Source organism: Panthera leo, chromosome C1 (assembly GCF_018350215.1).
Source record: "Panthera leo isolate Ple1 chromosome C1, P.leo_Ple1_pat1.1, whole genome shotgun sequence".
NCBI lineage: Eukaryota > Metazoa > Chordata > Mammalia > Carnivora > Felidae > Panthera > Panthera leo.
In genome coordinates, this window is record NC_056686.1 from 91,547,458 (window position 1) to 91,560,323 (window position 12,866).

Genomic DNA, 12,866 nt, shown 5'->3' on the forward strand with positions numbered 1-12,866 from the left:
CAGCTCCTCCAGGGCAAGGACGAGATATCTAAACTGATACTACAGAGTCCCTCCCAAAGCACCAGGCACATGCTAGTAACTCTAAGCTTGGTTGACCCTCAGGAACTTCATCTCTCAAACTCTTGTGAAAAGGTGGTTTCAACTACTTGTCTCCAGCTGACATTGAGAAACCTCAGCCACACTTTCCAAAACACCAAAACCACTTGGTGCAGCGGCATTCTACTTAGAATCCAGTAAGCCGACATGCCTCTTTCTTGTTTATTTGTCTCTGGGGCTGAATGAAGACTGCAGTCTCCTGTTTATTCTACCACTAAGCTAACCTATTACCGTCTCTTCTCTCGTAGGTTAAACACTATAAATAGATTATATCCCATCAAGAGCACAAACACAAGCCTTTTTTTTTTTTTGTAGGGTTCATACTGTCTACAGAAATCCAACCTTAATGTTTTTAAAATTTAATAATTTTAAAAATGCTTCTGGCATCCAGTGATACAAATCAAAAGCAAAGGAAATGTGTAAGATGAATTTCACAAGCTAATGTTCCCCTAGAGAAATCTCAGAAGGCCACAGACCTAAAATGCTGATGTAGCCAGCTTCAGTGTCAACCGCCCAGTTTGACAGTCCTTTGGCATTTCCTTGTGTCCAGAGAGCAGAAAAATTAAATTTCACTGTTACTCATGGAGATAATAATTAAAAGTCCTAAATGCTACAAATTATAATCAGTTAACTAGAGAAATATTTTCCTATTCTGCAGCAAGAACTCAATTCATAAGGAAAGGGGAAAAAAGGAAAGGAAATGAAAAGGGATAGACAGAGAACAAGGCAGAAAGAAAGACAGGCAGAGAGGCAGGCAGAGAGGCAGGCGCAGAGAGAGACAGAGAGGCAGGCGCAGAGAGAGACAGAGAGGCAGGCGCAGAGAGAGACAGAGAGGCAGGCGCAGAGAGAGACAGAGAGGCAGGCGCAGAGAGAGACAGAGAGGCAGGCGCAGAGAGAGACAGAGAGGCAGGCGCAGAGAGAGGCAGAGAGGCAGGCGCAGAGAGAGACAGAGAGGCAGGCGCAGAGAGAGACAGAGAGGCAGGCGCAGAGAGAGACAGAGAGGCAGGCGCAGAGAGAGACAGAGAGGCAGGCGCAGAGAGAGACAGAGAGGCAGGCGCAGAGAGAGACAGAGAGGCAGGCGCAGAGAGAGACAGAGAGGCAGGCGCAGAGAGAGACAGAGAGGCAGGCAGAGAGAGAGACAGAGAGGCAGGCAGAGAGAGAGACAGAGGCAGGCAGAGAGAGAGACAGAGGCAGGCAGAGAGAGAGACAGAGGCAGGCAGAGAGAGAGACAGAGGCAGGCAGAGAGAGAGACAGAGGCAGGCAGAGAGAGAGACAGAGGCAGGCAAAAAGAAAATGCATTTGACCTTAAAGGTATTCATAAATTTCTAAGCATAGATCCCAAAGATGATGAGGGCTTTCTACTATTCAAGTACTATATGAGTGCATTGAAGGATATCTTGTTCTCAGAATAAAGCTCTGTGAGTTTTCTAGCCCAATGCGGTCAACATGGTTATCCACCAGCCCATACACAGTAATCCTCAACAGTACCAGAATAGAATTAAGGAAGCAGTAACAAAAAGTTTACAGTCATCACAACTAGCTTTTTTCTCTAAAATTTTTTAAGACTCCAGGTTGTTTTACAAATAACTCTAAGTGTCTATTTATACATATATACAAATAATGATGATAATGATGATGAAGAAGAGAAGAAGGAAAGACATAATAGCTAGCTAGCTAATTGGTAACGAAGTTCCAGCAGGAGAAAAACTTAGTTGCACCAGCAGAGTGGGACAGATCAGAAGTACGTTCAGGGGCACGTAGGTGGGTCAGAAGGTTAAGCGTCCGACTCTTGGCTTCAGCTCTGGTCACGATCTCAACGTTTGTGAGTTCAAGCCCCACATAGGGCTCCTTGCTGACAGCTCAGAGCCTGCTTGAGATTCTTTCTCTCTCCCTCTGCCCCTGCCCCACTTGTGCACTCTCCCTCCCTCCCTACCTACCTCTCAAAAAGGAAAAAAATTTTTAAGAAGTGCATGCATAGAAAGATTCAGGGCAGCTAAACCCAAGAGCCTCAATTTTATCTTGCAACAGTGATGTGCAATAAACATTCTGGGCCTTGCCCTCTGGAGCTTGCAACCTGGTCCCTCCTATGTGCTCTGGAGTCACACAAGTTGGCTTTTAGTCCCAGCTCCAGCCTTTTGCTTCTATAGGCAAGTTATCTGGGTCCTAAAGTGGTCGTCCCCCAATGAGGATCAATAATGAGCATGAAACACTTTGTAACCCTTTACACGCAACACAAACAAGACATGCCCGGTTTCAACAGAAAAGATGGTCTCCTCCAACCACCTTTCCCCAGTGTACCATCATGTTTGCTAACTACTGAGGCCTTCAGATATAATTACCAAGTAGAAACTCTGTAATTAAAGTTCCTTCAACCAACATTTGAGTTCTTACTTAGTAGGCAAGATCATATGCCCAGCACTCTACCAGACATTGTGGGAGACAAAAGAAAAACAGGATTTGCTCCTTGGGATCCAAAAATAAAAACCCTTACTACAGAAACAAAAGCGGTACACATGAAATAACAGCAAGGCATAGAGGCCAGCACATCACTAAGGGGTTAAACTTATAGGTAGGACTTCAAAAACTCAAAGAAGGGAAGGGTTTTTACTGTAGTGGACAAAAAGTTTATGGAACACATTTCAGCTGGGAGACAGTAAAAAGGAATGTATCTGGGGGTCTGATTAGAGATTCTCTTACATATTGAGTGGTAAAAAGTCAGAAATTTTCAGACTATGGGGAACTCAAATTCCAATCAAAGGTTTTTTGTGGTTTTTTTTTTTTTAAGTTTGCTTATTTATTTTAGTAATCTCTATACCCAACATGGTGTAGAACCCATGGCCCCAAGACCAAGAGTAAGATGCTCTTCCAACTGAGCCAGCCAGGTACCCCCCCCCCACCCTGCAATAGAATATTTTTAAACTTAATCCTGTAGATCTAAAATGAAGTCACACTAAAATAGTACCATGCAAAATGTTGCCAATACTGAGTCTCAAAGGAAAAAAGGCAGAGACTGATCAGAACAGGTTTAAGGAGATGCAAAACCTCAATCAGCAGGTTAAGTTCCAGACTTAATCCCTACCCCATTTTTTAATGCAAATCCAAAAGCGTGGGAGTCAGAAGAAATTGATAAAATTTCTGATAAGCTACGGTTGATGTGAGGTGTGATGGTCACTGCCAGCTGGAGGCAGCACACATTTAAGGAAAAGCATCTTAAGATCAGAAGTAGGTCCCAAACCTATGTGAACCTAAGTAAGTTACTGGGTCTCTGTTCCCCAATTTAGTCATCTATAAAGCAAAACAGTACATCTTCACAGGGTTATTCTGAGGTTTAAGTTCAAAAAGAAAATTCTGGAGACTTTAGGCAATATGTAAATGTTAGCACATTTTGCTAGCTGACGAGTACCCTGAGGACAAGCTGTGTTTTGCTGTCCAGCGCAAACCCTGAGCCTGGCTCAGTCTCTACTATCTATAGGAATGCAATGTGTCTTGGCTTATTGAGTGAGTGTCAAATTTAATGCAATGCCTTTTTGTTGACTATCCCCTGTGTTCTGTGTACTGAAAAGGTCCTCAGGGTAAACAGAAAACAGAAAGGGCCCCTGCCCTCATGGAGCTTGTGGTCTACAGGGGAGGACAAGTAGTATACAAATAATTACAGGAAGAATCATAAAGCAGGGCAATAGAAGAAGTCTAGCACAATGAAGGGAGCATTTAGCCTAGTCTATGAGGTCAGAGAAGACCTTCAGAACCAAGCAAGTAACAGTCATGAAGTACTTCTATAATTTCCCAGAGTAACAAAAGGTATTAAGAATTAACCGTCTGTTAATTTTTTTTCAAATATTGATTCAGACATCACACTAAAGGGGAGTGGGTGGAGAGGTAAGGGGTTGAGGGTTTGCACAAAAAAGTTAGATGAAGAAAGTCTTGCATTTAAGTTCACATGATATCAAGTGTGTCCTACTTACCACAGGTAGAAATAGAAGTATGACAATCACCCACAATCAATGTTTTACCAGAAAAAAAACTTAATTACTATAAGCCAATCTGCCTGTGTAGTTAGATCTTTCTTAAAAAGCAGCATGTACCTAAGAGTGTCTGGGTGGCTCAGTCGGTTAAGCAACCAATTCTTGATTTCTGTAGTTGTAATTATTTGTATAGTATCTCTCTTCCCCTATATACCACATGATCTTGCAGTCGTGATCTCATGGTCATGAGATGGGGCCCTGCATGGGACTCCACGCTGGGCATGGAGCCTGCTTGGGATTCTCTTTCCCTCTCCCTCTCCCCCTTCCCCACTTGCTCTTGCTCACATGGTCTCCCTCCCTCCCTCCCTCTCTCTCACACACACACACACACACACACACACACACACACACACAGCAACATGTACCTCGAGTATTAAGATGTACAGATCTCTTATTTCAAATGTATTCCAAGTAATACTTTGATTTTAAAGCTGTATTTGTAAAACCCAAGCCATGAACATGACTCTCCAAAATTAAGTGGTATTTGAGTTCCTCCTCATCAGGAAGAGACATCAGGTAAGACAAAGAAAATACTAAAAGCTTTAAAATACCCAACTATCAAGAAACTTCCAATTCATTTAGGAAAAAAAATGCTATAGGAATTCGATAACTAAGTGTAAACTACACATAGATGTCATAAGACAGGTTTTCCGGTCAAATCTGATACAAAACTGAGTGCCATGGAGGTGGAGATCCTTGTGATTTTTGTTCATTGGTCTATCCAGGTGCCTAGTGTCCATCTCAGCAGGCAGAGTGAGTGAATGAATGAAATTCATGGATTAAACAGACAGAAGAATGTCACAAGAGGGAATTCAGTGAAAGCTACATGGAGAACAAGAATCAGAGGCCTTAAATGATGGTTAGAAAAAACTAAACAGAAAGCTCAGGGAAGAGAAAGGAGTATGAGGCACTAAAGACATGCTGAGGAGACACAAAGTTTGAAAGTAGTGACTGGAAATTGCACAGAAGAGTCTAGGTTAACAATGTTGAAGGTCAGGTGGTCCAAAAACTTAAATGTCAAACTTAAATGATGACCATGTTGGCTACAGAAAGTCATCCCAGTTTCTTGAGAGAAGGACCACATGATCACAGTCTGCCTATTGGTGGAGTCCTGCATGGACTGGAGTGGAAAGCACTACTACAGCCATCCATGCAAGAGGGGAGAACCTGCACTAGGCACAGGAGCAGCCTGACTAGAAATAGTAGGCTAGCACAAAAATACTAACACATTTTTCTCCTGACACTGGAAATCACAACTGTAAGCAGACAATTTACTGATCATTTACCATGTGCCAGATACCTCACTAAGCACTTTTATGCATATTTTGACATAATCAACTCCAAGGTGATAGGAATTTTAGGAAACTAAGATTGAAAACAATTAGGGGTGCCTGGGTGGCTCAGGCAGTTGAGTGTCCAACTTCAGCTCAGGTCATGATCTTACAGTTGGTGAGTTCGAGCCCTGCATCAAATTTGAAATCGAAGCCTGCTTCGGATTCTGTGTCTCCCTCTCTCTCTGACCTCCCTTGGTCGCGCTCTATCAAAAATCAACATTAAAAATTAAAAACGAAAAAATGAAGTAACTGCCTGGAATCTAGCCATGATCTATCGGACTCTCAGCTTACTGATCTGAACCACTATTGCTGTAAGTTATGAAGGGGCACCCAAGATTTTTTTTTTAAATTACTAGGCAATTTTAAATATAACGGATTTGGAGAAAGAGGATACCATCTATAGAAATAGAACACAAGAAAGACACAAAACATGTTAAGTCAGGTGGACCTACCAGATACTTACTAAAAATTCCATCCAAAAGCAGTGGTATAATCTCAAAAGATGCAGAAAAAGCATTTGACCAAATACAATATCCATTCCTGATAAAAAAAAAAAAAAAAAAAAACTCACAACAAAGTGGATTTAGAGGAACATACGTCAACATCCTAAAAATCATATATAAAAACCTACAGCTAACATCATACTCAATGGTGAAAAACTAAAAGCTTTTCCCCCAAGACCAGGAACAAGACAATGATGTCCACTCTCACCACTTTTATTCAACACAGTACTCAAAGTCCTAGCCATAGCAATCAGACAAGAAAGGGAGATAAAAGACATTTGAACTGGTAAGGAAGAAGTCAAACTGTCATTATTTGCAGATGACATGATACTGCATATAAAAAACCCTAAAGACTCCACCAAAAAACTTTTAGAATGGGTTCAGTAAAGTTGCAGCATATAAAATCAATATATGAAAATAAATTGCATTTCCATACATAAATAATGAAGTAGCAGAAATAGAAAATTAAGAAAACAAACCCATTTACAACTGCATCAGAAAGAATAAAATATCTAGGAATAAATTTAACCAAGGAGGTGAAAGGCACTATAAACCATAAGACACTGATGAAAGAAATTGAAGAAGACACAAATGGAAAGATGTACCATGCTTGTGGATTGGAAGAACTTATACTGTTAGAATGTCTGTACTACCCAAAGTAACCTACAGATTCAGTGCAATTCCTATCAAAATTCCAAAAGGTGTTTTCCACAGAAATAGGACAAGGAAGCCTAAAACTTGTATGGAACCACAAAAGACCCTTACTAACCAAAGCAATCTTGAGAAAGAAGAACAAAGTTGGAGGCATCATGATTTTTCTGTCAAACTATATTATAAAGCTATAATAAACAACACACTGTGGTATTGGCATTTTAAAAAAAAGACAGCCCTGGGGCACCTGGGTGGCTCGGTCAGTTAAGCATCCGACTTTGGCTCAGATCCTGATCTCATGGTCTGTGAGTTCGAGCCCCGCATCAGGCTCTGTGCTAATGGCTCAGAGCCTAGAGCCTGCTTCGGATTCTGTGTCTCCTTCTCTCTCTGCCCCTCCCCCAACTTGTGCTCTGTCTCTCAAAAATAAACAAAATGTAAAAAAAATAAAAAGTTAAAAAAAATTTAAAAAACAGCCCAGAAATAAACCCATGCATGTATGGTCAATTTAGGACAATGGGGCCAAGAACATACAGTGGGGAAAGGACAGTTTCTTCAGCAAACTGTGCTGAGAAAACTGGACACATACATTCAAAAGAATCAAAGTGGGCCACTACCTTACGCCATACCCAAAAATTAACTCAAAATGGATTAAAGACTTGAATCCATGTAACACCTACAAGAAGACATAGGTGTTAAACTTCTTGAAATCATTCCTGGGGAGGTTTTTAAATTTGACGTCAAAAGCAAAGACAGCAAAAGCAAAAATAAACAATTGGGACTACATCAACAAAAAGCTTCTACACAGCAAAGGAAACCACCAAGGAAATAAAAAGGCAGCCTATGGAATGCAAGAAAGTATTTGCAAGTCATGCATCTGGTAAGAGGTTAATATGTAAAATATGTAAAGAACCCATATAACTCAATAGAAAACACACGCAAATAACCCGATTTTAAAATGGACAGAGGAACTGAATGGATGCTTTTTCAAAGAGGACATACAAAGGGCCAACAGGTACATTTAAAAGTGCTCATCACCACTAATCATAGGAAAATACAAATCAAAACCACAGCACATCGCACCTCATACTTGTTAGAATGGTGATTATCAAAAGATAAGAAATAAAAAGCATTGGTGAGGATGGGGAGCAAAGAGAACCCTTGTGTACTATAGGAATGTAAGCTGGTGCAGCCACTATGGAAAACAGTAAGGAGGTTCCTCAACGTATTAAAAATACAACTACTAGAAGATCCAGCCATTTCACTTCTGGGTGTTTATCCAAAAGAAACTAATCACTACCTCAAGAAGTTACCTGTCCCCATATTTACTGCAGCATTAGCTACAATAGCCAAGATATGGAAACAACCTAAGTGTCCATCACAGATGAATGGAAAAAGAAAATGCAGTGTATATACATATAAAATGAACTATTATTCAGCTATAAGAGATGAAAATCCTGCCATTTGTGACAACATTACATTTAGGTGAAATAATCAGAAAGATAAATACTGTATGATCTCATTTATATGTGGAATCTAAAAATATACATAAGATATAAAACAAGAAACAGAGACACAGAACAGATTGGTGGGTGCCAGAGGTGGAAAGTTAGGAGTGGATAAAATGGTTAAAGATAGTTAAAACAGAAGGTACAAACTTCCAGTTATAAGATAAATAAATCCTGGTGATATCATGTACAGCATGGTGACTACACTTAATACTGTATTACACATTTCAAAGTTGCTAAGAAGGTAGATCTTAAAAGTTCTCATCACAAGAAAAATTATTTTTAACTATGTGCAGTGATGGATGTTTACTAAACTTATTGTGATTATCATTTCACAAAATATCAATACATCAAATTATTACATTGTACACCTATAAATAAAATGCTGTGTATTATATCTCAGTTAAAAATAAATCAATACCCACCAGAATGAACATAACAAAATGACAGAATGAACAAAACAGACAAATCAAAGAACAAATGACACAGAGTTTCAGACTTAGGAGACTTTATGTTTGGGGTTACAGAAGAACAGCCAAGAAGAATTTGTCCAGCAGGAAGTCAGGAATGAAGTTCAAGATCAAAGGTGGATTATGTACTAGGACTAGGAGATATACCCCCAGGTGTTAATTAAAAATAGGTAACAGAACAACATCCAATTGCTTCATCAACAAGTATTTGGGAAGCACCTTTCCAATGCCAAGCTAGCATTCCCCAAGGCTAACTTGGGGGAAAAAAATAAAACTGAAAGTTTCTGTTCTGGTGTAGCGCTTACAGACTGGCTAAAAGGGAGTTAATGAGACCTGAATATACAGTGTGCCAATCACCTTTGGGGAACATCTACATGAAGAGATGGCAAAGACAGCACAGGAAGCAGAGAACACCAGACTGGAAACTAAAATAGTATAGAGTGAGGTGAAAAACCCAAATACCATGATTTCAATAAAGACATAAAAGCCAGAGTACGAATAGCAGTGAATTTAGTAATAGCAGACATGGTAAATTGGATCAGGGAACTCAGAAGTTCTCTTTACAAAGCTGAGCGGACACAGACAAATCCTTAGCTCTCTGTGAACACTATAATGCTTCAAAAATGTAATACAAACCAAACCAGGATTAACATAAGGATGCTTAGAATAAAAGATATACAATGCAGAAGAAACAAAGTTTATGTTGGCACATCCTATTTCAAAAGGATTTTCTGGGTCTCTGGATTAAAGTAACTGGATATTTTGAAAGGAAAAAAAAGCTATGTCATGTAAACAAACCATGAAATAAAAAGTAGTTTTAAGTCATATTTAAAAAAAAAAAATCTATTTCCACAGTTACAGGTACCTAATGAAGAAACACTGTATCAAACACCAACCTCAAGTTATTGGTATCTACTAATAACCTGGATACAGCTTATTATCACTGTTATTCTCCAGTGTACACTTTAGTTATAATTCACAAAAAATAAACCATTAGTCAGTTACAAGTTTGTATTTAAGAAAACTGAAAACAAATCACAGTCTTGAAATGTACTCTAGATTTGTCCTAAAAAATGAAATTTACATCTACCTTTAGATAACAATATATTAAAGTTTTATTGAACAGTAATGTATTTTTGTAGAGAAAATTTAATACAACTATTGCTTAAATCAAATTCACTATGAATTTATTACTGCACTGCTCAATTTAAACACGTGATTTCATTCCTAGAGGAAAGAAATATAAAATATATCAAATCTAGACCAATTCTATTATATGGCTCCAGTGAACTTACTTTAATGAAATTTCCATGTAGCACATCGGTTCTGAGTTTATCTTTTAGCCTACTCTTAATATCAACTGGGAAGCTGTCTATAATCCTAGGTAAATCAGACATCTTGAAGTACAAAAAGCCTAAGAAATTATCTTTTCTAACCCATCATGTGAAAGATGAGAAACCAATTCTAGGGAAGTTGAATGATTTCTTAAGCAGGCAGACCTGGATGATGGATGGATGGATGGATGGATGGATGGATGGATGGATGGATGGGAGTTATACACCTTATACATACATTTCCTTTAAATATTGTAAAATACTTTGTAAGCTCTATATTTGATCACAGTTATACATGCAAACATAAATACCAACATGTTTATACAAAGACACATAATGTTTTTCCATAAATATGTGATATAATATATTAACATTTAAACCATCTTATAAAACCACAATAAACCACATAGTACCCTATCAAAAATAGACAGAAAATTAGGAGAAACCGAATCCATGTCCCAGAAACAGAACTCAGAAAAGTATTTGATATTTAAAAATGGAAACCGCCCCCCCCCAAAAAAAAATTAGTGAGGAAAGAATTAATTTATCACTGCTTCCCAATGGCTGTCTTATGGAAGAATTCCTTGAAATCACTTGAAAAAAAGCAAGGGGGGGGGGGGGGGGCGGGGAGAGATCAGTGATAATCTTTTCTTTAAGAATGTCTAGTCTTCTCTTCATTTGTCTCCATATTACAGAAGCAGTTGCAAGGTCTTCGGTTTGTATTTAAACCAGACAAGAAACAGCCACGCTTTCCTTGCAGAATACTTTGTGTGAAAACTTCAAGATCTATAACTCAGGAGAGGGGAAGGTTAGCAAGATGCTCTGAAGTAGGAGGCTCAGTGTAAAGCAGGTGATAAAGTGAGAACAGTACTGATACAATGTTACCATGTAAGAGGTTTATCCAACAAGAATTCATTTGACAGTTTAAAAGCTAGATAAAAAGCATAGGAGGTCACTATCACTACCAACAAGGTTTATAAATATGGTCATACACTACCAAAACCTAGGGATAAGTAATAGACACAAAACTCTTCTCCACTAAATGAGTAAAAGATTTTAAAAACAAAATACCTGGGAGAAATGTCAACTATAAAATTAACACTGAGTTGAGACCACTTAAGCGTAGGTAGTAAGCATGTCCACCAACTACTGCCTTGAAGGGAGAGACAGGGCATTTGTTTATCTAAAAAGCTACAAAACGATGCTCTTTAAAAATGTATACATCTCTGGATAACCTAAACTACTTTTAAATCAGAGAAACTGTACCCCAACTAGAGTTTGAACTCTCCAAACTTTCTTTTTAACAAAGAACTTCCCCACCTACTAGCGCTTATGTTTTACCGCAAAGTTCTATAATATTTAATGATTTTTTTTAATTTAAAGTGAATGCAAAGTAAATACAAACATTTCCCTCCTCTCTAGTCAGAAGGAATCCTCCCTTCACTGAATTTCCCAGCAAATTGTTTGTACCTCTTATAGTGATGATCACATTACTAAGTGTTCCCTTATGATTGTGTGTGTGTGCACATGCACCTCATCTCCCTTCCAGCTTTTAAGTTAGGCAAGAACAGAGAGCCTTATTTACATTTTCTTCACAAAATAGCTTACATTGTATGATGTACATATGAATATCAAAATGCTTAGGTCTTTTAATTAATACTGTAATTTGTATATACCATCATAAAACTTTGAACTGACTCCCATCGCTACTGCAGTTCACCTTCACACTGCTCCTCGAATGATTATTCTAAAACAAAATTCCAATTATTCTGCTACTTAAAAAAATCCTTCTGCAACAACCTACTTCCCACAACGTCAAGTTTATATGCATGTCCTATGTGGCTATTACAATCCCATCTCCCACTGAGATGTCCTAGAGCCTGGCTTTAGGGAACCATGGATCACTCCTCTAGGTCCGTGCTCTCTTGTCCTGATCTACCAGGTAAATTCCTACACATAACACTCATTTCTAATCCTCAAACTTCATCATGCACCTCCCTCAAACACTGCATAATACTTCACTATGCCTCTCCTACCTCGCTTCTCACATTGCAGAAGACAGGGAATTAGGAAGAATATGACTTTTCCCCCTCCATCTAAGTTGTAAGAGGGCCATAGGTTTTCAAAACTTTAGAAACCATCTGCAGCAATGTTTACCTAAAAAACTAAATCCCAGAACTATACAGAAGACCTGGCACCAAGGAAGTTCTAGAAGGTGGTAGAGAAGTTCATTCTACTCAAACATAGGACCTGTCTGACAACTGAGCCGCCACACTGTCACCAGTCATCCCTTATGAACGCATTCCTTAATTTCAAAGCACCCAGATGAAAAAAATCTTAAATGGAAATGATGTTAACTGTTCTATTAACATATAAAATTATCTTTTTAATCCTCCAAATATTTAGTTTTTAAGGTGAACTTATCTACTCTAACATTCTAGAAGAATCTGCAAATACAAAGGCATTGTATATGTGGTCTTGATTTTTTAAATCTCCAAAACACAGTACGTATTAAAAGTATAAGCAATTGGAAATACTAGTTCTGTTCCTTGGTGTAACACTTAGGTAACAGAGGAAAACCTGTTTTAGTAATTTCATGTCTTAGCTTTTTGTGTGTAAACCAGCCTTCCCCCACCTCACGAATCTGACTCCACAGAAGAGACACCATGTTCTTCTGAGAATGGTTCACTGCTCATGAAATGCATGCATCATTTATCTACTTGATCTGTCCAAACTGTATTTGAAAAAAGAACCACCTCTTTATATATCCCACCACACCCCCTCTAGTCAGAAGGTTGATCACGCTCCCACTGTACCTCACACACATCAAGTTGCCCATATGAAGTTGTATCATAATCCTTATTTACGTATCTGCTAAAAAATATATATATATATCTCTATGGCAGTGGAAGTTAATGTCTTTTCTTTGTATCTCAGGATCCAGAAAAATA

General features: G+C 38.6%; 1 protein-coding gene across 2 annotated transcripts in view; it reads right to left on the bottom strand.

Moving 5' to 3' along the window:
• Positions 1–12,866, bottom strand: part of VAV3 (vav guanine nucleotide exchange factor 3) — a 468,861-nt gene that overhangs the window by 311,128 nt on the left and 144,867 nt on the right. The gene's annotated exons all lie outside the window — the stretch shown is intronic.